Genomic DNA, 20,878 nt, shown 5'->3' with positions numbered 1-20,878 from the left:
CAAATGGATAAAGCGTAGCAGCGTCTTAAAGTGCTGTGGTCTCTACTACTTATTATCTGGCAACTCAATTCCCAAAGGTGTTAAGAGATAAAACACTGCAGTGAGTACATGGATAATTCTGTTCTGAAATGAAGCTGTATGTTGTTTTATGCCCCCCAAATCACACAGAATAATTAATCTAATATAAACAGGACAGAATGAAAATGGCATTGGGGCAGTACATATCACACTATATAAATGCTTTTTAAAGTGTAAGCTGGGCACTGAAAATACGTTCCCAGTTGTTTTAATGCTTGTTACCCTATATATATACATATATACCCTATATATATATATCTGCATTATTGTAATAGAATATTTACTTACAAATACATTATTTCATTCATTGCAAACACCTAAATTCAGTTTCCAGAAAAAGATCAAACTTATAAACCTTGGGATTTATCAACTTTCAGGTTTCCAGAGTTTGCAGTTATATTAGCAACATGCAGCTATTTTGTTTTAATCAAAATTGATTTTTTAATATTATTGCCACTTCTTTGGATTTTCTGGAGCCGCATGAGTGATAGGGCAGAGCAGCATGTTTCATTCATTCCTTAAATTACAGTTTGTTATGTAAGTCCTTCTTCTGAATATCCATGAAATTAAAATGTATGTGTAGTTATTTTCTCAAGAAAGAGAAATGCCATTGGAGGAGTGGCAAGCTGGAAAATCCCACCCAGGCTGCACAAAATGCTGCCTACCTGTGCCCTCTTGAGTGTGTTCTTCAGGATAAAATGACAAGGAGAAAAGAGGCATTCAAGCATTACAAAGATGTATCAGTTAACACAGCTATCAAGTTTAGTTTTCTTAAGGTCATGGAGTCTGATTCGCATTTATGCATTTCCACTATAATTTATACCCTGGGAAAGTCCCATGTAAATTGCTATAAAGTACAGAGGGGGTGTTAACATAACTAAAGGGTCAAATAATGCCTTTTTTTTTTTCTTTTTGTTTTTTTGTTTTTTTGTTTTTTGTTTTCCCCAAGGAACAGACTGGAATCTTCAGATACTATTTACAGGTTTTATTTAAAAACCAGACATTTTTGCTACTTCCCTGGATTTAACAAAGTCAGTAGAAGGTATTGTCGTGGTTTAAACCCAACCACACTACAGGACTCAGCCTGGGACACTGAAGCAGGAAGAGGGCAGGTTCTCACATGTAAAGGACTGAAAAGCCATTCCCTAAACTGATGAAGTCTGAGATCTCCCCATATGGGATTCTCAATCCTTTTAAATTCCGTGATGGCATTGCTGGGTTTATAATAACTATCCTACAGTATTGTTCAGGTTCTGTTCCAAAGCCCAATAAAGTCTGCAATATCTGTATAGCTGCAAAATAATTTTAAAACAGAAAGGCAAATTATAGCAAGTACATTAACTGGGTGACTTCAGTGGAACCACACTGCTGTGTATAATTTAGTCCACTGCCTCTCTCAGATCCCCTAACCAGATGTCACCACACATGATTTCCTGTCCTATCAAGGTTTTACTCATTTCCAAGTGACCCATAGTGTGTGCAGATGTATTCAGCAAACCCAGTTTAGCCTTAGGTTTTAATGAAAGATGGCCAGATTAAATGTGCCTGAAAACTACATTGCACTGATACCTGAGAGTACCATCTATTTTCAGCAGCACTCACTTTCAGTCACAGAAGAGCGATGAGGTTTCTCACACATGCTCTGTTGCTCTCATAACATTTTTTCTTAACCTTTTGCCAAAAGCAGCTGGGGCTGGGAGCTCCACAGTACCTACCACTGAGTCTGCTGCATTAGACAAGCCGTTCCAACATCCCCCTTAAAGCACCCACCCAAAAGGAGCTGCCTGGGAGGTAACTGCCTGTCAGCCTCCTGCATTTTCTTATCCAACAAAGACTTGACTCTGAGGAGTCTGAGGTGTATTTCATATGGTTTCAAATCCATTTCCATACCTTCTAAAGTGCTTTATCTACAGCACACCTATCATTACCTAACACCACATTGCAGGGATCTTTTTGGAAAGACTTTGCCTGAAGCACTGATTTTGCAAACACAGTCATACATGCTAAACCTTAACCATGTGCCTACTCCCATGGAAATCTGTGAGACAATGTGAATATTTGCTTTATACTTAATACACTACAGAGTGATAGACCAGGGACAGAAAAGCATCTCTGTGTAAACAGACTAAGGATTTTGAGAAACAAAAGCAAAGAAATATTACCCACACTTGTCCCTTGCACTGTTATTGCAAAAGTTTGTTCTCTCTTGTGGTGATGGTGTATATTTCAGTCTCTGCTCTTCTAAGGCTCTTTTTAATTCAGTGGTTTCATTTTAAAATGCTGGCTGAAGATATAAAGAACCCATAGCATCCGCATTTGGAAGGCTATGGGAACTCACAGTACCAATTTACAAGATTTTTTAATTATTTTGTATTTATTTGGTTAATCTTTACATAGTAGAGGGTTTTTTTCTATAGTCATCTCTCATATATTTTTGTTAATATGAGGGCAGAACACTTCATGAAAAATAAAATGGAAACTACTCACATAATCACCTGATTGCAGGAAAAAAATATCATAATGTTTAAAATATGACAACTGGTAATAACAATAACAATAATAATAACAACAGCAATGTTTGCTCAGGCCTTGACCACAGAGTAGCGCCAGGTGCTTCCCAGTGCAGTGAGCTGGTGAGCAGAATGTCAGAATTAGTGTCCCACCAGGCAAGGGATGCAGGAAGGATGCACAGACCCTGTCCCTACAGATTTAAGATGCTGCTGCCTAAAAACACCTGGTTTGACACAGAGCAAGGACTGGACTTAAAGGCAAAGCAGGAGTCCAGCCTGTCAGGAGGCTGACCGCACCATGCCAGCAGTATCCTCAGACTCCAGTAGCATGCCAGACTTTAATGTCAGCTTTCTACTGCTGTTCTGTGAGATAAATACAACATGCTCCTTAATCCTACCAGTGGTTTAGCTGTGCTTTTCCACTACCTACAGCTCACAGGATCAAGCTTGCAGTTGTTAAACGATCCACGAGAAATACATTTTGGGATTTTCCTATCTTCAAGCTTTGCAAAAAGGCTATTGGTGAAAAAGACAGTGAATAATCATATTTGTTCTGCTGTTAAATGGCCAAATAATAAAAAATATCTATCTGAAGCATATCAATTCAAAATGTTTATGCTGCTACTGAATGCCACCTAAGTATAGCAGGGTAGATAACTTGGAAGATGGAATTCACTTCAAGTTCAGAGCTGAAAGTACAGGCTGCATACTGTATGTACTTGGTTAATCCACAGAAACCAGCTGCATGTGCAGGCAAAAGGAGTCTGAAACAGCAGCACAGGAGAACTGATTCAGGTCTGAAGTTGTGCTGCTGATGCTCATCTCTAACAGGAGGACATGCTATAGGAAATAATGGATTGAATTCAATTTTCATTCAGAAATGCATGATTCCTGCCCAGCTGGTGAGGTGCACGTTACTGCCACTACCATTCCCTCCTCCAGGTTCACCCCAACCATTAGTCAGTGCACACCTTGTTAGGCAGGTGTCTTTTTCATATAGATGTTTACACAAGAATGTATTTTGGGCTGCTGTTCAGTGGAGCAGGCATTCCTTTTTGAACATACATTGTAAAATTTAGTTTAAAGTTTACCTGATGTATAACGAGTAACAGGATCATATCTTCAGTCACTACAAATCTGTCAAATAAGTTGTTGCTGGAAGCTAAGCAGCTAGTTACCTGCTTGATTTCTTCAGCTAATTAAGTCTTCTATACAAAGCATTGTTTTGCAGACAGCATTGCACACATGCTGAAAGAGTAATAATCCAGTAGAGCTGTTCCTGTTAAGCGTTTGTACTGCTTAACACGTTTTTTAAAGAAAGCATAAATTTATTTAGGAGAGGAATCGCTGCCATCATACAGGAAATTAGCTCACAGATAGCTTATTTTTCAACTAAATATATACCTGCATATCTCATTTCTTCTGTACATATAGCTATAAAAGCATTAAAATAATCTTCTTTATGGGTCCTTGCTCAAAGTTAACACCTTTGTGCCTTTCTAAAAGGAATGCTTGCACAGTTTATGAGCTAGTACCATGAACCTCAAGGATGCTGTAGCTTTTTCATTGCAGAAGTGCAGTCGTTGCTAGAAAGATCTCTCAGTCAATAAGTAATTCCACATGCAGTACAGATTATAATATCAGCTGATTTCTTTTGCTTGTTTTGCTGCAGCAGTTAGACCCTTGCACAAATGCAGTTTGAAGTATTAGGTAAGATCAACTGCTTCCTAGCCCATGCACTCAAAAGCAAAGGAAGAAGTTCATCATACTTTTTATGATACAACAACAATGTCCCTCTGACTTAAAACTTTGGATAGAAGATGTTAGTACAGGTAGTGTAGAAGGTCTATCAGTAGCAGACCTAAAAACCTAAAATTAATGTAACCAGGGACCCTAGTTTTCGTAAATGTCACAAGTGCTACAGAAGAAAGGCTTCATGCTGTAGTTAACAACCAGCACATGTACGCATGCCGCCAGCCTTCACATGGGCCAAGGGACATGCAGTAAATTCTTGCAGCTTTACTGTTTACTTCATGTCTCCTTTGAAAACAACAGTGGCTAACTATGTTGATGGAAGTCTTGCCTCAGGTCCCCAAACAGTCATTAAACTCTTAGCCTTCTGTTCAATATAAAATGATGTGCTCGTTCTGCATTTCTTTCACTGAGCGGCTATGGAGGAGCCATGATTCGATTGATATGGCTGGCTCAAGCCCAAAAATGATTGCATTGCACTTCCCTGTAGCAGGCTGCCAGTTCCCATTCAGAAAGCCATACAGGATGCAATTCTCTGGACACTGAAAATAGCTTCGGTGCATATTTAAGCCATTTCAATATGGAAATATGAGAATTAGCTCTCTGTTCTCTTTCTGGAAATTCGTCATTTGCATGGCAGTGCTGTTCTATGTGCGCGGAATCATTGCATCCCACAATATATTAATATTTCAGTTTGTTATCTCTTCATTTATTTTTAGCAGCCAACTGTCCTTGTGTGAAGCTCAGAGCTGCAGCAAGATGCTTAGGCGTGTTATGTGCATGGTCAAGGACGTACCGTCATACTTCTGCTCAGCAGGCTGCAGCCTTGTCTATTATTAAAGTGATCTTGAATTGCTACTGTAACACATGTAATCATCAGACGCAGGATGTCCTTTCCCACCTGCTTGCTATTTATTACCCTGTAATCCTACAAGTTTTAACAGTAACTTGCAGCTCAGCACTTAGAAACCCGCTATAACAAAGCACAGAGGGGTTTGTGATTTTTTTTTTTTTTGGTGGTTTTTAGTTACTAGAGCATATTCTCAACTTTTCAGTATGCATTTCTATTTTTACTTTAAGGACAGGGAAAATTGCAACCATCAAACATAATTAAATAGCAATATTCTGGATTTACAGGCAAGAATCACATTTATTGAACAAAGTGGGTAATGGATTCTATTGCTTTGTCCTACTCTGAAAATGCACAGGCTTTCTATAAGAACTGAATATTAAGAATATCAGTTTGGAAATAGATTTATGCAAAATTTTATATGCTTAAAAGATCAGTGGTTCCCAGCTGAAACCTTTGCTGCTTTTTTGTGTCCTCGTAAAGGGTTCAACAAGATTTATAACACATTAGCTGCATATTTTACTTGCCAACATAGTAACTATCTAATTTTTCTACTCCTTGAGAGCAGAACTGTAACATTTTGGCAAATTTAACTCAACCTATGTAAGAATTAAGGAGTAAATTAATTTTATTATTTCCCTCCTTCCTGTTCAATACGAGAGAGAATGGGAGTAGTTGAAACTATCAGCAAGCATTAATGTTACAGCTTTTGAATTTACTAGGCATTCTCTCAGAAAACAAGGGAAATAACGTCACTGGAGGTGCCTTGCAGGCTCTCAGCCTCCCAGGCTTCACCTTCAGGAACCAACCTTTCTCAGATTATGGCTTGATTCATTTAGCTACCTTGCCTTCCCCAGCTAACAGCATTAGAGTCACTGTTCTCTAGGAGAGGAAAAAAAAACAAAAAACAAAAAACCAAAGGAGAGAGAAGATTGAAGCTTTCTGAGAATACAGAAGACAAATTCTCATCTTCACCTTCAAAACTGAAACAGATGAAGGGTGGAGAGCTGTTCCATGGTTTTGCTAACATGTAATTTCGATCTTACTGTTCTGCATTTGCCATCACTGAGATGAGGATATTTCCCAGAAAGTACAGGTACCAACCCAGAGAAAACCCTTCCCAGTCAGCAACAGCCCTTGCGCAACACCCGCTCCTTGCCTGTTCCCTGCATGGAAGCAGCCAGCCTGTGTGTCCTTGCCCCCAGGCAGAGCTATGGGAGCACTCTATCACCTCCAAACCTTGCATGCCCTCCCACCATGTCATCCCCATTCCTGCAGCCTGTACTGTCGAAACATCTGATCCTGATAAAGCAGATAAAAGAAACATGGCTGGAATCGTCATCCTTACACAGAGGTCGGAGCTAGCTGATAGCCCTCCCCTCTGACAGCTGCCTGCTAGAGTAGTGGAACAAGAAATCTTTGCACCAGTTACTCTCTGCTTCATACAGAGCAGATCTGCATCACCACTAAACCAGAGGCTGTGGCACATATTTCAATGGATTGTTTTTAAATGTACTGTCTTGGTTTAAACTAGGACACATACTAAAGCCAAGGGATGAGAAAACAAGATTCAGAAAATAAATAATTTCTAATTCATGTATTTCACAAAACAGCTTTGTTTTTTCACTGGAGGAAAACCAAAGTGGTGGATGCTACAGATGTTATATGTTATAGAGATTGTTATATATAGTAGAGGTTAAGTAACTGTTTTACAGAAATGCTAATTGTTTAAGTATTGTTAATGCAGCTTTTGCAATTTCCAGCCAATTTCAGCAGGTTTTTATTTTTCTTTCTTCAGTTCCTACTTACAGATACATGCTCATGTTCAGCATCTCACACTATATATAATGCCTAAAGTTTTAAAATTAATATATTTTAGCAGTCTGCAGTTATTACATGATGCAACAAATACTACTAAACAGGTACAAAAGGAATTTAAAACCTGAAGTCATACTGTGCAAATCAAATAATATGGCAGCTCTTCCTGAGCAAATCATATTGTCAAGGAAAGAGACTCACATCTGTAATATTTCCTAATAATAATTCTGTAATTATTCCATGCCTCTATAATAAATTACAAATTCAGAGGCTCAGTATCAAACTATCTATTCAGAATATAAGAAGCATATAACAAAGTATTTCTACAATTGACTTAGCACAGTAGTTTTCAGGGAGAATATGAAAAACAATTAGTTGGTTCGTAATTTGTAAATTAAAAAGTAAGTAGTTGAAAGGGATGGCTTTGTTTAAGACACCTAGACTTCACTGTAACCAAATGTTAAAATCTCAGCAGGACTGCTTTTAAGAGGAAATGGGATAAAATCTCGTAATTAATTAACTCATAATTTATTCATAAGGAAGAAGGTGGAAGAGACAGCCTTGTTTAAAACATCTAGACTCCACTTCTACCGAATATTACAGTCTCAGTAAGAAAATCAAGTCCTTCATTCTACCCAATGTGTAAGCCAAGGATTATGCCAATTCCTGTGCAAGCATCCGGGTGGGGGGTGTGCCTGCACAGGCTCTTTATACAGAAGAAATTACAATTAATAGTCTTGTCTGTGTTTAAATGACAAAAAGATGGCACTCCCCAGAAAAGGAAGATTGTGCTGTGGTACAGGTACAGCCAGACTGTCCCTCCCTCTGCTGCAATTCCCAGTATTTCCAATGAAAAACGTGTTATGGATACTTGCTCAGTTAAGGTGTCAACCTATGAACTGTCTCAGGAGTCTTTAGGCTGAAAAAAAACCTGGGCTAAGTGCTTAAACCTAGATAAAAAAGCATAGCATTTATCAATTCCAGTTGATAATGGCTGACTGCCGCTCTGAATATAGCAAAGCACTTTCGTGCATGCTAAGCTTAAAGTAAGTAATTAGTTTTGCTTACATGCTTAAAAAAAAACAATTAGCTGAATGACTTATGTAAGTAGCATCAGCTCTGGGAAACTAAGCTGAGGGTTACTTTGAAAGATAGATTTCTAAAAGCACCCAGCATTTTTGTTTCCCTCCCTTTCTGCAGCCCTCATATTTCAACCTCATTGTTAGGTCTTATATAGCAGATAATAAGATATTATGACACTACATCTGAACACATCCATTCACTGTTTAAAGTCGCTGCATGTCCTAAACAACCCAATAAACAAAAGGTTTCAGGTGCTCAGCAGCACTTTTCAGGATAAGGCTTGTAATGAGAAGCAACTCTTTGTATGGCGTGTCTGCTCAATCACTAAAGATAAAAGATGAAGACTCTTGCTTATACTCATCTACAGAAAAATACTCCTGTCTGGAGACTTGAGCTAATTGCAAAATCAGGTTCCATTGTTGAGAATAGGTGAGAAAGCATCAGAGCCCTGCCTGAGAGAAGAGCGCTTTGTCATTTCTTTCTTCTCTTTAATTCTGACAGTGGTAGAAGTATGGCAAAGTTGAGTACTATATTAGACACCTCAAGTAATTCAATCAGTCTGAGCTCTTCTGTTTTAGTGTGTTCTGCAGAGTAGCTGTACAAAGCAAAGAAAAAGTCCTGTGAAAAAAGGGCAGTATTTATCATGGCTTCAATGGCTTTGCAAACAATGGATTCATGACTGAAGGAGCATCATTTGAAAGAAGAGTCATCTGCACCTCCCTACAAGCATATGCACATGCCATATATTGTTCAGGAAAGTGTTTAATACATATTTAATAGACTTGTTCTGTAAACACATACTAATGGAAGCAGCATTCGCTAATAAGGGTAGTCCCATCCATGGCTTTTAGCGGTAATACTCAATGAGTACAGTGAGTTTGTGTGTTTCCATGCTAGACAGATGGGTCTCAGTGCTGCACTGCAAAGCCTGTGCTCCCAGGTAAAAGTACACTGAGGCATGTTTTCATATCCCACTGTGAAGGTAAATGCCATAGCTAACACACGTCCCAGCTCACGAAAATCCAAAACTGACAACAAAATCTCCGAGTATGATCTCCAGAGAGCTTTTCTAAACTTCAGTGTCACAGCCTTAGTGAAGTATCTATAATAAATTAAGTAATTAATTTAGATTTATATAGTGTCATTCCAAGACCCCAGTCCCAGATAAAGAGGGAACTCATTTAAATGACTAACCATAAACATGGTGAAATGATTGTAGACCAAACCAGTTACCTCACCACAATGTGCCTGACCACAGCAAGAGTCCTACAGCCCCTGAGTAGGGGGACAAAACAATTCACAAAGCTTGGAAACAGAGATACCCAGAAACACTAGCTGGGCTAGCTAGTGGGCAGCTAGGAGCTGCCCTGGTTTCATCCATGCATTGCAATTATGCTACATTTTGTCTCCAATGCAATCCAAGCCAAACTCCACAGCCCTAATGAAACGCTCATTGAAATCTGGCATCCTTCTAGAGCAATCGGTCAGGCCTATGCATTTCTGATGGAGCACAGCTTTATATCGAGTTTGACTTTCTCATGGAGATTCATTCCCACAGACTTTTCTTTCCCATTGACTATAACAATTCACAGCAACAATACCTTGTGGTAACTTACGATACACTTGCAGAGTTTTGCAGCAGGAGCTAAATGAAACAGTGTCACCAGTGAATGTTAGTGCAGTGTGATCAGCACCACCGCTGACATGGACAGTGGGATTGAGTGTGCCCTCAGCAAGTTTGCCGATGACACCAAGCTGTGTGGTCCGGTTGATACACTGCAGGGGAGGGATGCCATCCAGAGGGACCTCGACACGCTTGTGAGGTGGGCTGATGCCAGCCTTATGAAGTTCAACCATGACAAGTGCAAGGTCCTACACCTGGGTCGGAGCAATCCCAGGCACAGCTACAGACTGGGCAAAGAAGAGATTCAGAGCAGCCCTGCGGAGGAGGACTTGGGGGTGCTGGTCGATGAGAAAATGAACATGAGCCGGCTTCAGTGTGTGCTCGCAGCCCAGAAAGCCAACTGTATCCTGGGCTGCATCAAAAGGAGCGTGACCAGCAGGTCGAAGGAGGTGATCCTGCCCCTCTACGCTGCTCTTGTGAGACCTCACCTGGAGTATTGTGTGCAGTTCTGGTGTCCTCAACATAAAAAGGACATGGAACTGCTGGAACAAGTCCAGAGGAGGGCCACGAGGATGATCAGGGGACTGGAGCACCTCCCGTATGAAGACAGGCTGAGGAAGTTGGGGCTGTTCAGCCTGGAGAAGAGAAGGCTGCGTGGGGACCTCATAGCAGCCTTCCAGTACCTGAAGGGGGCCTACAGGGATGCTGGGGAGGGACTCTTCATTAGAGGCTGTAGTGACAGGACAAGGGGTAACGGGTTAAAACTTAAACAGGGGAAGTTTAGACTGGATATAAGGAGGAAATTCTTTCCTGTTAGGGTGGTGAGGCACTGGAATCAGTTGCCCAGGGAGGTTGTGAGTGCTCCATCCCTGGCAGTGCTCAAGGCCAGGTTGGATGAAGCCTTGCGTGTGATGGTTTTGTGTGAGGTGTCCCTGCCCATGGCAGGGGGGTTGGAACTAGATGATCTTGAGGTCCTTTCCAACCCTAACTATTCTATGATTCTCTGATTCTATTAAACATACAGATATTAAAGTTCCTTTCATGTAAATAACTGTGAGACAAACTCTTCTAGTGCATAAATCACACTGGCATCAAGGGACCAACATGCAGACAGATGCTGTATTAGTTACGAAATCTCAAAACAGCCACGTTAAAACCACTATGACAGGAGAACTATAGTTTGGAAAGTACAATAACCTGGCCATAGTATCTGCTAAAATAATGTTTCTTTCAAAACCAGCAAGCAAGCTTTTAGAAAACTAAAAGGAAATATAGTTTTCAAAGCATGTAAATATTTGTGTATTTGCTGATTTAAAGGAAAAAAAAAAAAGAAAAAAAAAAAACCAAAAGCCTGAGAAATGGAGCATTCAGGAGAATAATGTAAACCTCTTCCCTGCTATGTGCTGCTTGTGGTAACAGGGAATTAGGCCCCTGTGTTTAATTTCCCCAGAAGGCTGTGCAGATCCAAACAAGGTCAGAGATGCTTCTTTAAGGAGCACTACATAGGACACAAGGGTAGTTTGCTCAACTAAATCCTTCCATTGTTTTCCCTAACAACCCGATCCTTGCCTTTGACTTTTTTTTATTAAAGCCTAACACGGGTACAGTGAGACAAGAAAGGGTTAAAAAGAAAATCTGGTCTTCATACTTTTTTGATTTTGTGAGCATGAATCTCTTTCACGGAACAGCTGTCAAGTCAGCCAACGAAACAGGTCTGCTTAGGTCTCCTGATAATACCAACTGCTGTTGTTCATGTATCCTCAGTGACAGCAGCAAGATGAAAATCGAAATGAATTGCTCTACAAATGAGACACTTTTCTGCTTTGACTTTCCAAATGTGACAGTGTTGTTTGTTTTCTCAGTCAGCAACACTTAGAGATTTTAAAAGGGTTTGGTGTCAGAAAGTTGCTCAGGGGCAGTTAAAAAAAAAAAAAAAAAGAAAAAAAAAGGAAAAATCTGCATAACGGTTCCTTGCACAGTTATGTAATTACATTTAAATTGCTGTCCATTAGTACCACTTCCATGAAATTGAACTGCAAAATATTCCTAGCAATACAAACTACTGCAGACTTTGAGTGGCAACTGTTAACATTTCATGTCTCTCTACAAAGTATTTATTCAATATCCTTACTGTGCTACAGATGCAAAATGTTGATTCTCACCATAAAGCTAGTGCTCTGCCTCAGCTCCCACTGAGGTGCTGCAGCAGCACAGAGCCATCAGCTTCCACCTCTGCTCCAGAGAAAAGTGTTTTCTGACAGATCACAAATTACAGAGAAAAAAGATTTTTTAAATGTGCTTTTTTTTTTTAATATGAGTTTGAAAAGGGAATGTTTGCCCTTCTATCCAAAGAGCCCAAAACACCCTCCAAATAGAAATTAATGAAGTTTCTGCTGCATATATGAAATAACTATTTCTCTCCAGCTTGCACAGAAAGAACCTAAGGCACAGGTTACCTGCTGGAACTCATCAATTACCCTCTTGTTTACTGCAATATGCATCTAGAAATAAAAATTAAACTTGTAAAAGACTGATTTGCTTGTTAACAATTGCATTAAAACTCATGAGCCGTATTGAAACACTGAAATAAATTCTTATACATCCAAGTGAAACCTTCCTCTTAAAATATATCTCCACTGTATAATTTCTCTCTGCATGTAACACCAATACAATGACTTAAACAGGAAGCACAACCCAATGTCCAATTTTCCCATATTTTTAAGAGTAGAAAAATTTCAGCACTTATCCACAAAAGAAAAATATGTAAAATTAGGAGAAGGCTTTTAAAAACGCATTGTGCATCTAGCTTCATCTGACTTCAAAGGAACACAGACCTGACAGATTTATCTACATGATTGTTACAGACATGCCTGGTAGAATAGATCAGTTCAGGGCAGTATTGCACCAACACAAAGAAAAATGTCTCTCACGTAAGTATGGGTTTGCAGTATGCTGAAGGATTTCATGTGTATCTACCCCAGTTACACAGTGATACCTCTGATCTCTAGAATCTTTTGGAAGTTTTACTCTAAATGCTGAACAAGTGGCATTGTTGCTAGTAAAGGGAAAGTGCTGCTGTTGGAGATTTACCTTTTGTTCTCCTCATGCAAAGGTACTCACATATGACTTCTTGGTCCCACCAAAGAGGATTTCTTTGTATTTCTAAGTCAAAGAGCTGAGGATCAATCCAAGCTTAGGACAAAGAAAAACTCAGATCAGACAGCTAACAGGATAGTTAATTATATGAAATCTTTATCAAATGATTGATGATACTGCTGATAGCATGTTTTTGCTTCTTGATTTTAGTCCTAATACTTGTGCATCACAAACCTCAGTCCATCTGTGGAGGATGCCAAGGCAGAAGTATTAAGTATTTTGTTTAGGCACTCTGCATTCATGCATAAACAAGCCTGAGGTAGCTCAATTAACTGAGAGACACAGAACAAAGTAACAAGCGACCCTGAAGTGTATGCAGATGCTTTCAGTGCCGATCAATCCCTTCCCAAAGAAAACAGAGCCCGTGCCACCTGGCACAGTGCTGGCACTCCCAACTGCTACCGAAATCACCAGCTCACGTGCAGAACCCCTGTCTTGGCTGCTGCAGGGGAAGCTGGCAGCGCAACACAGGCACTGCCCACTGCCGAGGGGGGCACGAACATTGTCAATGCTCCCTTCTGCAGTGAGAGGCTGAAGTGCTGGGTTTCCCACAGGCATGGCCATTTTCCTGGACACTCCAACAAGTGATTCTATAGGCAGCATGTGAAATTTAAATAAGAAGCAGGTTCAGAGATATGTGACAGAGTTTAATTATAGGATTTTTGGCTCACTACGTGAAAAACAAATGAAAAAAGAAGCAGCAGCAGAATACTGCTCTCCTCCATGGAAGCCCTGTCACAGGGACACACACATCAAATAAGCATTTAAGCCCCTGAAGATTTCAACCTGTTGGTATCAGACCTTTGCTTCCTACCCTCAGATAATTTCCATGTGCTGCTGCCTGCTTCCTAGATCTCCAAGCAATAGCCTCATTTTTTGAAGCCTCCTCTATTCCCCCTAATGCATCTGGTGCCTTCCCATCTGACATCCCTACCTGTAAAGCAATCTCAACCTTGGGATATCTCTGCCCTCTCCTCACCACCTAGAGTAGCAGACCAGCAATTGCAAATTCCTTTGCTGTGCCCCAAAACTGGCAGCCCAGCTGCTGGCTGATGTGTTGATCTAGAGAGAATACTTCAGTCCTGGCCCTCTATGTGCCAGTCTGGAGCAGAGATGGAAGAGCAAGTTTGGCCAAAGCTGGTCTTTTACCAGAGTGTCCTGGGTTCAGCAGTAGCAGCTTTTCTCATTCTTAGTAGCTGGTGCAGCGCTGTGTTTTGACTTCCAGCCTGGGCAGAGAGCTGATAACACCTATTGTTTTTAACTGTTGCTAAGTAATGTTTATTCTGGCCAAGGACTCTGTGAGTCTCATGCTCTGCTGGGGACGAGGGGAGGCCGGGAGGAAGCAGAGACAGGACACCTGACCCAAGCTAGCCAAAGAGGTATTCCGTACCACAGCACGTCATGCCCAGGGAGGTAACTGAGAGTTACCCGGAAGGGCACACTCTCTCTTCGGGAGGGTCGAACTCATTCGGCGGTGGTATCGTATTCTCTTGTTATTTTCTCTTATCAATATTATCATTGGTGGTAGCAGCAGTGGTTTGTGTTATACCTTAGTTACTGGGCTGTTCTTATCTCAACCTGTGGGAGTTACATTCTCTTGATTCTCATCCCCATCCCTCTGGGAGAGGGGAGGGGGTGGGGGGGGGGAGGAAAGAAAGAGGGAGAAAAGCGGGGAAGAGTGAGTGGACGAGCTGTGTGGCTTGGTTTAAACCACGACACAGGGTCAGTGTGGATATGCCAAAGGGATCTCCCCAAGGACATCAGGTTTGCCAGTTTGCCCTATTCCAAGATATCAGGGGTTTTTTTTTTTCATACCATATAAAACTGAAAGAAGTAGAAAGAAGTTGCTACTGGAGAACCAAGTTGGGTTTGGGACTACTAAAAGGAGGAAATTTTCACATCTGTCAGATTAATTTAAATAAGGTTGGTTAGTCAAAGCAGTTCAGTGGTTTGGAAAGTCAAAATACGTCCTTAGGAGATGACTGGGGCCTCAGGGAAATTAATGATAAACATGCTTACCAGCAGGCTACACAATTTACTATAATGCATTATATACATTAGTGTGAAAGCCATGTGTATCTCCGCAATTTGCAGTGCAAACACACATCCACAAATCAAACTTTAAAGAAAGAGTGAGGGGTCTTTTGTCCCTTAACATATTAAAGCTGAATGGATTTAATCAACAGGTTAATAAATGATATGCCTGCTCAATTTGCTCTATTGCCAGGGCATAGGTTTTGTGCAGTGGCTCTGGAAAACGGATGAATGGCAGAACCACAGCCATGGGAATGGCACGCCTAGTCCCATCCACAAGTAGCTAACAGGCATGCAGGGGTATGTGATACCATGAATTTCGTGCTGTGTGGTCCTTTGTTCATTGCAGAATGCCTCCTTGCTACAGTGTAACCTCCAAATTAGTCCTGCCTTAAACAGCTTTCACACCATTTTAATGTCTTGAACTAGGAATACGTTTGAAGAATTTGCATCATAATACAAATGTTAATGTCTCTTTTAGATATCATATTTAAGATAGAACAGAAAGATACAACACTGGCTTTTTCCCAGCATTTTACAGAAAACCCAGGATCATCTCCTTTCTACATGAGTATTTCTTTTTCCACTCAAGAGCTAGTTTGACTGCCTTTTCTGCATGTTAAAACCATAACAAGTATTTCCAGGATCACAAAGTGGGTACTTCCCAGGGTTCAAGCATCAGCTATTGATCTTTGCTCTTACACTTCATTATAGTGTTATGGCAGCCCCTAAATAACATATGATTGAATTTTTAAACTATAAAGACACCATGTGTACAGATTCTCTGTGACAAAAATAGTTAGACCAAAATTACTGGGTAATTCAGCTTCTCCTAATACTGTTCCTGACAAGGGCTAAAATTGCCCACAACAAATTCAATCTGAAATATTAGGGAATGTGGTTGTAAATTTTGTATGTTACAGAAAATTAAACGACAGAATGGCTGAATCCTGTATTATTTGGAAGTAAAATACACCAGACCAGAAGGTCAGACTGGACAGCGCATGGGAACAGCCACATTCTCTTAAGCCATAAGTAGACCCTGATATATCCTCTGCAATTCCTGCCTCTGCACTTGGAGCAGGCAGAACCTCACTTCACAGGAAAGAATCTCTTCTTAACTTTTGTTAAAGATACATGAAATAACTGTTAAATTTAAATGACTTACTGCAGATATTCTGGTCATGTGATATATTTTAGGTATGATTTAAAAAAAAAAAAAAAAAGGAGATACTGATCATCTAGACAGCATACATAGTGCAGAAAAGTTTCTGACAGTGTAGGAAGCAGTGACTTAAATATACAGAAGATCTGGAATCATTACTTCTATTGCTATTTTCTTGATTTGATTTTACTATTCTCTTTTACTTTACTTTTGACATATACTGGGTAAACTGAGTTGTAGTGAAAAAGTTGCAAATAAGCTACTGCCTCTGAAGCACAGCAGAATCCATCATGCTCGCAGTCCCCACCACCTTCACAAAGGAGACATTTCTGGGAAGCTTTTTTCTCCTGTTGCCGCTTCACTATTCTGTTGTTGCTACAAAGCCGTTGTTTTGGGAGTTGTGCTTCTGAGAGGAAGCTGACTTTTCTCAGTACACTGCACACTACATTTTTTGCACAATAAATTGACGAGAAGGTAACCTCGTTACGCAATCACTCTTGTGAACATTAGGAGAGCTATTAAAATTTGATGTGATCGTTTATCACATAGTTATTACAAATACTGATGCAACAGATGTGATTATAGTTTACAAGTCAGTGCTACAAGAGAGGATGAGATGTTATCAATTGTTGTTTGTCACATGTGCCTTAGAATTAATTCATATAAAATAATATTTTAAATGCATTATTTTGCTTTTTCCACTGTGGAAGAGCATCCCAGATGGGTGTTTGTATTTGAATAGGTTACTGTTTAAGTTCCATAAATAGTTATAACTTCTAATGTTAAAATGGGCAAATTACCAAACAACACCAAATATTAGTGCTCCACTTGTCAAACACAGTTTGATACAAAGGATTGGTTATGAGTTTTTTAGAGTGCAGGGCACATTATACAAGTTAACCAGCTTGACAAGAAGATGTCCCTTCTGGCTTGATACTAGAAAATATTTGTTCTGAAAGGGGTTTATTCATTTATTAAACACCACCACCACCAATCATATCAGAGGGTTTCATTTCAGATATGCAACATCAGTCCTGCAAGCTCTATTAGCCAAGAATATTCGCTTGTCCTGTGTCATCTACACAAATCTTTGTGTTCTGTGTTTACATTTTGTACAGCTTCTTTTAGACATACGTATTTGCTAATATCAAACTTCTAAATAGATCAGTAATATGTCAGAGTTTGCGCAAACAGATTGGGTGCCCCAGCGTTAACCAACTCACATGATTGACAGTTAATCATTTCCTACCTAGAGCTCTATAGATAAGCTCATTTTTGCTTTCATCTAGATACCAAAGAATGTCCAGACAGCATCAGAAATACCTCCTCTACATCGTCATTTATAGTGACTCTTGCATTCACTGAGCCAATAGCCTCATTCATAAAACACTATCAAAATTATGCAGCTAATTGGAGCATTTTATGAATTACCAGAACTAGGCCCTAGTTGTTACCTTTAATTATCTGTAGAAGCAGAAACATGATCACTGTCAAATCCATAAAATTTAGATGTTTTTTAATCCTTGGTGGTACCCATAATTCAAGCAGTTTCCTATCCTACATGTTCTATTTGGTTTCCAAAATTGGTTGCAATGTGCAATATGCAAAGGTTCTTGAGTGATGTCCTTAAAACCACAAGGAGAATGAGTCCAAATACCTGGCAGGTGGAAAATGAAGTTTATGGTTGTATGAAAATACCCCAGTCTTTGAGTTGCTAAAACAGAATAGATCACTAATGCCCTCTCCAAGGCTCCCTGCAGTGCCATCTGATGGTTACCTTCATATACTCCAAAGCTTATAAGCTCTACTCAGAAATATAAGCACAGCAAATATTAATATGCTTAAATCCATAATGATTTATGAAGCAAATGAAGAGGTAAAGCTTGGCCTTCTCATAGCTTTCAGTGAAGATAAATAAATTATAAGATTTTGTACCGTAAATAAATTCTAAGGGTTTAGCCAAGTTTTTTCTAGTCTGTGTGACCAAAGGAGTTACAGTGGGTAAGCTGCTGCTTTCACTTCTGACCGACAGACACTGGATAAAACACAGGTTTTGTTCCACCCAAATGACAATTTTAGGAGAAGAGAGGGCCAAGAAGACTTTATGGCTTGACAGGTGTGGCATTCGTTTTGGGTACAGATGACCTTAGATCCTGTCCTTGCACCCAAATTAAACACAACAGGAGGTTCAGTCTGAATGTTGCACATCCCTGTCAGCCACATGTTTTCTCACTGATTTTCTGACTTATCATTTAATTCTTACACAAAAGGGAAACTGCTGTAGTGGATTTGATTGAGAGCAGGAGCCTGCACTCCATGGGCTTTGGAAGGCAAGCCAGGCCTGAATACTGACACCATTAACAACCAGGCAGCAGTAACCCTGAGAAGCTGAGCTTCTGACTGATCAATCTCTTATCAAGGTACCATCCATTACCACAGACATTAAAATATATTTTGTCAGCTTTTTAGTAGAGAGTACACAGTACACTTCCCTAGAAAAAGCCACAAACACTATACACAAATAAAATGACACTGATTTCCAAGTCTGCCTGTTTTGCAGCTGGTTGCTAATCTGTACATGCAGCTGAATGAGACCATGTTGGCTGCTGCTCACACCTACTAACACTCCAGCATTACCCATGCTCCATTCCTTCGCCCAGTTGCCACAAGCTTCTGCATTTTGTGACTGTGCTCCACAGTCACCCCAGGAGCACAGGCAGCAGGGCTGGTGCATTTGCCTGCATTCAACACACTCTGCCTCAAGTAATTCCTGAGCCAGATCTCTCTTTCATCTGCCTCTGGTATAGCTAATAGCATCTGTCTGCTTTGAAATGCACAGGTTTGGTGGCAAGACAGAGAGCATGCTTCAGTATTATGGAAGTGCTACTAAAAGTCTTTTCAAAAGTTGCTTCTGTGGAAAAAAAAAAAAAAAAGAAAGGCAAGTTTTGTTAACAAAACAAAACCCTTTGAGATATATTTTATTTGCCAAGCAATGTACACAAAAAAACTGATTAATTTAAAGTTACATTCATATATTTTAAATAGTCTTAAATTATTCATTTCCATTTTAAAAATATATCCAAACACAGTTGCTTCAGTAATAAATTTTTAAGACACTGGGACATTTTACATCATACTGTTCTTGAGAGACCTTTCTCTGCATGTTGGGTTGTTCATTAAGCCAGGAATAGTGGAATAGAAAGGAGTGGACAACACTGGGCAAAACATTTCTGGATCTGGGCAAAGACAGTGGAAGTGGTTGAAGAGGAAAGAAGGAATTGGAGGCCCCATGTGCTGTTGAGCTGTCACACGTTTCAAGCATAAGGGCCAGCATTAAGTGCTATACCACAGGGGTGCCCACGGCATGTTTACTACTACAGGCAGCTGCTGCAGTCACCGTCTGTGTAGAGCGCAGTAGCTCAACACAGAGCTTATTGGCAAAAGCAGTGAATTTAAATTATTTTGCCCTGCTGCTGTGACCCTTGAGTGAGCCTTCCAACCCAGGCCTCGAGAGTGCTCACCTCCCTGCCGGTCTGTGGACTGATATGAAGTCCCCACCACCACTTCTCTAAGAAACTATACTGATTCTGGAAAGAACATTCCTGCTTAAGCTAAGAGGCAACTTCTATATAAAGATTTCCCACTGTTTCTGTGGACAAACCAAGCCACCTTCTTACACGACAGCATCTCTTGCTATTCTACAATTGTCCAAAACATTAGGATAGATCAGTAAGTTACAGATCAGCACAGAGTTTTTAATATAATGATGCACAGTGCTTTACTTTTTAAGCTGCAAATCCAGTCAAGTTTTACACACAGATGATATTCAGAAAAGTCTTCATAGTCTGAGATTTAAGTCAGCAAGTTCTTGCAATTTGTTTTCAAAGACTATGGACAATAAAAAGCATGCTACCTGACTCTCCCCAATGCCACAGAGTGAGCAGAATGCGCAATGAAGCACTGAGTTGGTATTGACATGGAGTACAGCTACCAAAGCTGAAGCTTTTAAGCTTTTGACAATTAGAGCTCTACCCTGCCATCCTTATTCAGTGAAGCTGATGGGATTTTTGCCTGAAATTGGTTCTGTGAAGCCAGCAATGTGAGACTGCCATGAATATTTTAAAGTAAAGGAGTTGGAATACTCTAATGATCTTATGTAAATCTAGTCTAAGAATTTCATTGGAAATTTTTTTGAATGGGTCATTAGGCAGGGGAGACAAGGCTGGAAAGCAGCCCGAAAAGAAGAATATTTTCAAACGCCAAAATACTCCCCACATTCTTCAGAGCTATCCAATTAGTCTAGCTTGGGAAAGTCAACAACAAAGTGACAGAGCATCAAGCATATGAGTAACTATAGGCAGACCCTCCAGTTCGTCTAGAGATGGCAGAAAGTCAGTAATATGTAGTTGGCGTGCTTAAATGCTAAATTTTAATCTTAGATGCACTAAAAATACCTAAGATTTAGCATTTTCCTCCTTATCATTAGATAAGAGTAGAAGTCCTGAAAAAATTTGAGGTTAAGCAACAGTAAGAGGAGGGGCGGTGATACCACTGGTGAGGGTGCAAGTGCCTCATGATTCCCTTTGGGCTGTGGCACCTGACTCACCAGAAGCATTCACCAGTGTAAAAGCTGGTGCAGGATACCTGCTTGATTAGCTGTTCAACTAATTCTGGTTTTTTGTTGTGGAGCAGCACAAATATTTCTTAGGGAATTGCTTTACTAAAAGAAAACAACCAAACACCTGTCCTTGGCAGATGAAGGACTTTTCATGCTTGATTTCCTTAGTCTTTATGTGAATGCATACTGT

At 40.1% G+C, this 20,878-nt stretch overlaps 1 protein-coding gene across 2 annotated transcripts in view; it reads left to right on the top strand.

Annotated features, from left to right (window-relative positions):
• Positions 1-20,878, top strand: part of CHST8 (carbohydrate sulfotransferase 8) — a 176,296-nt gene that overhangs the window by 63,818 nt on the left and 91,600 nt on the right. The gene's annotated exons all lie outside the window — the stretch shown is intronic.

The sequence above is a fragment of the Lathamus discolor genome, chromosome Z (genome assembly GCF_037157495.1).
Source record: "Lathamus discolor isolate bLatDis1 chromosome Z, bLatDis1.hap1, whole genome shotgun sequence".
NCBI lineage: Eukaryota > Metazoa > Chordata > Aves > Psittaciformes > Psittacidae > Lathamus > Lathamus discolor.
This window is presented reverse-complemented; position numbering and strand designations above follow the sequence as displayed.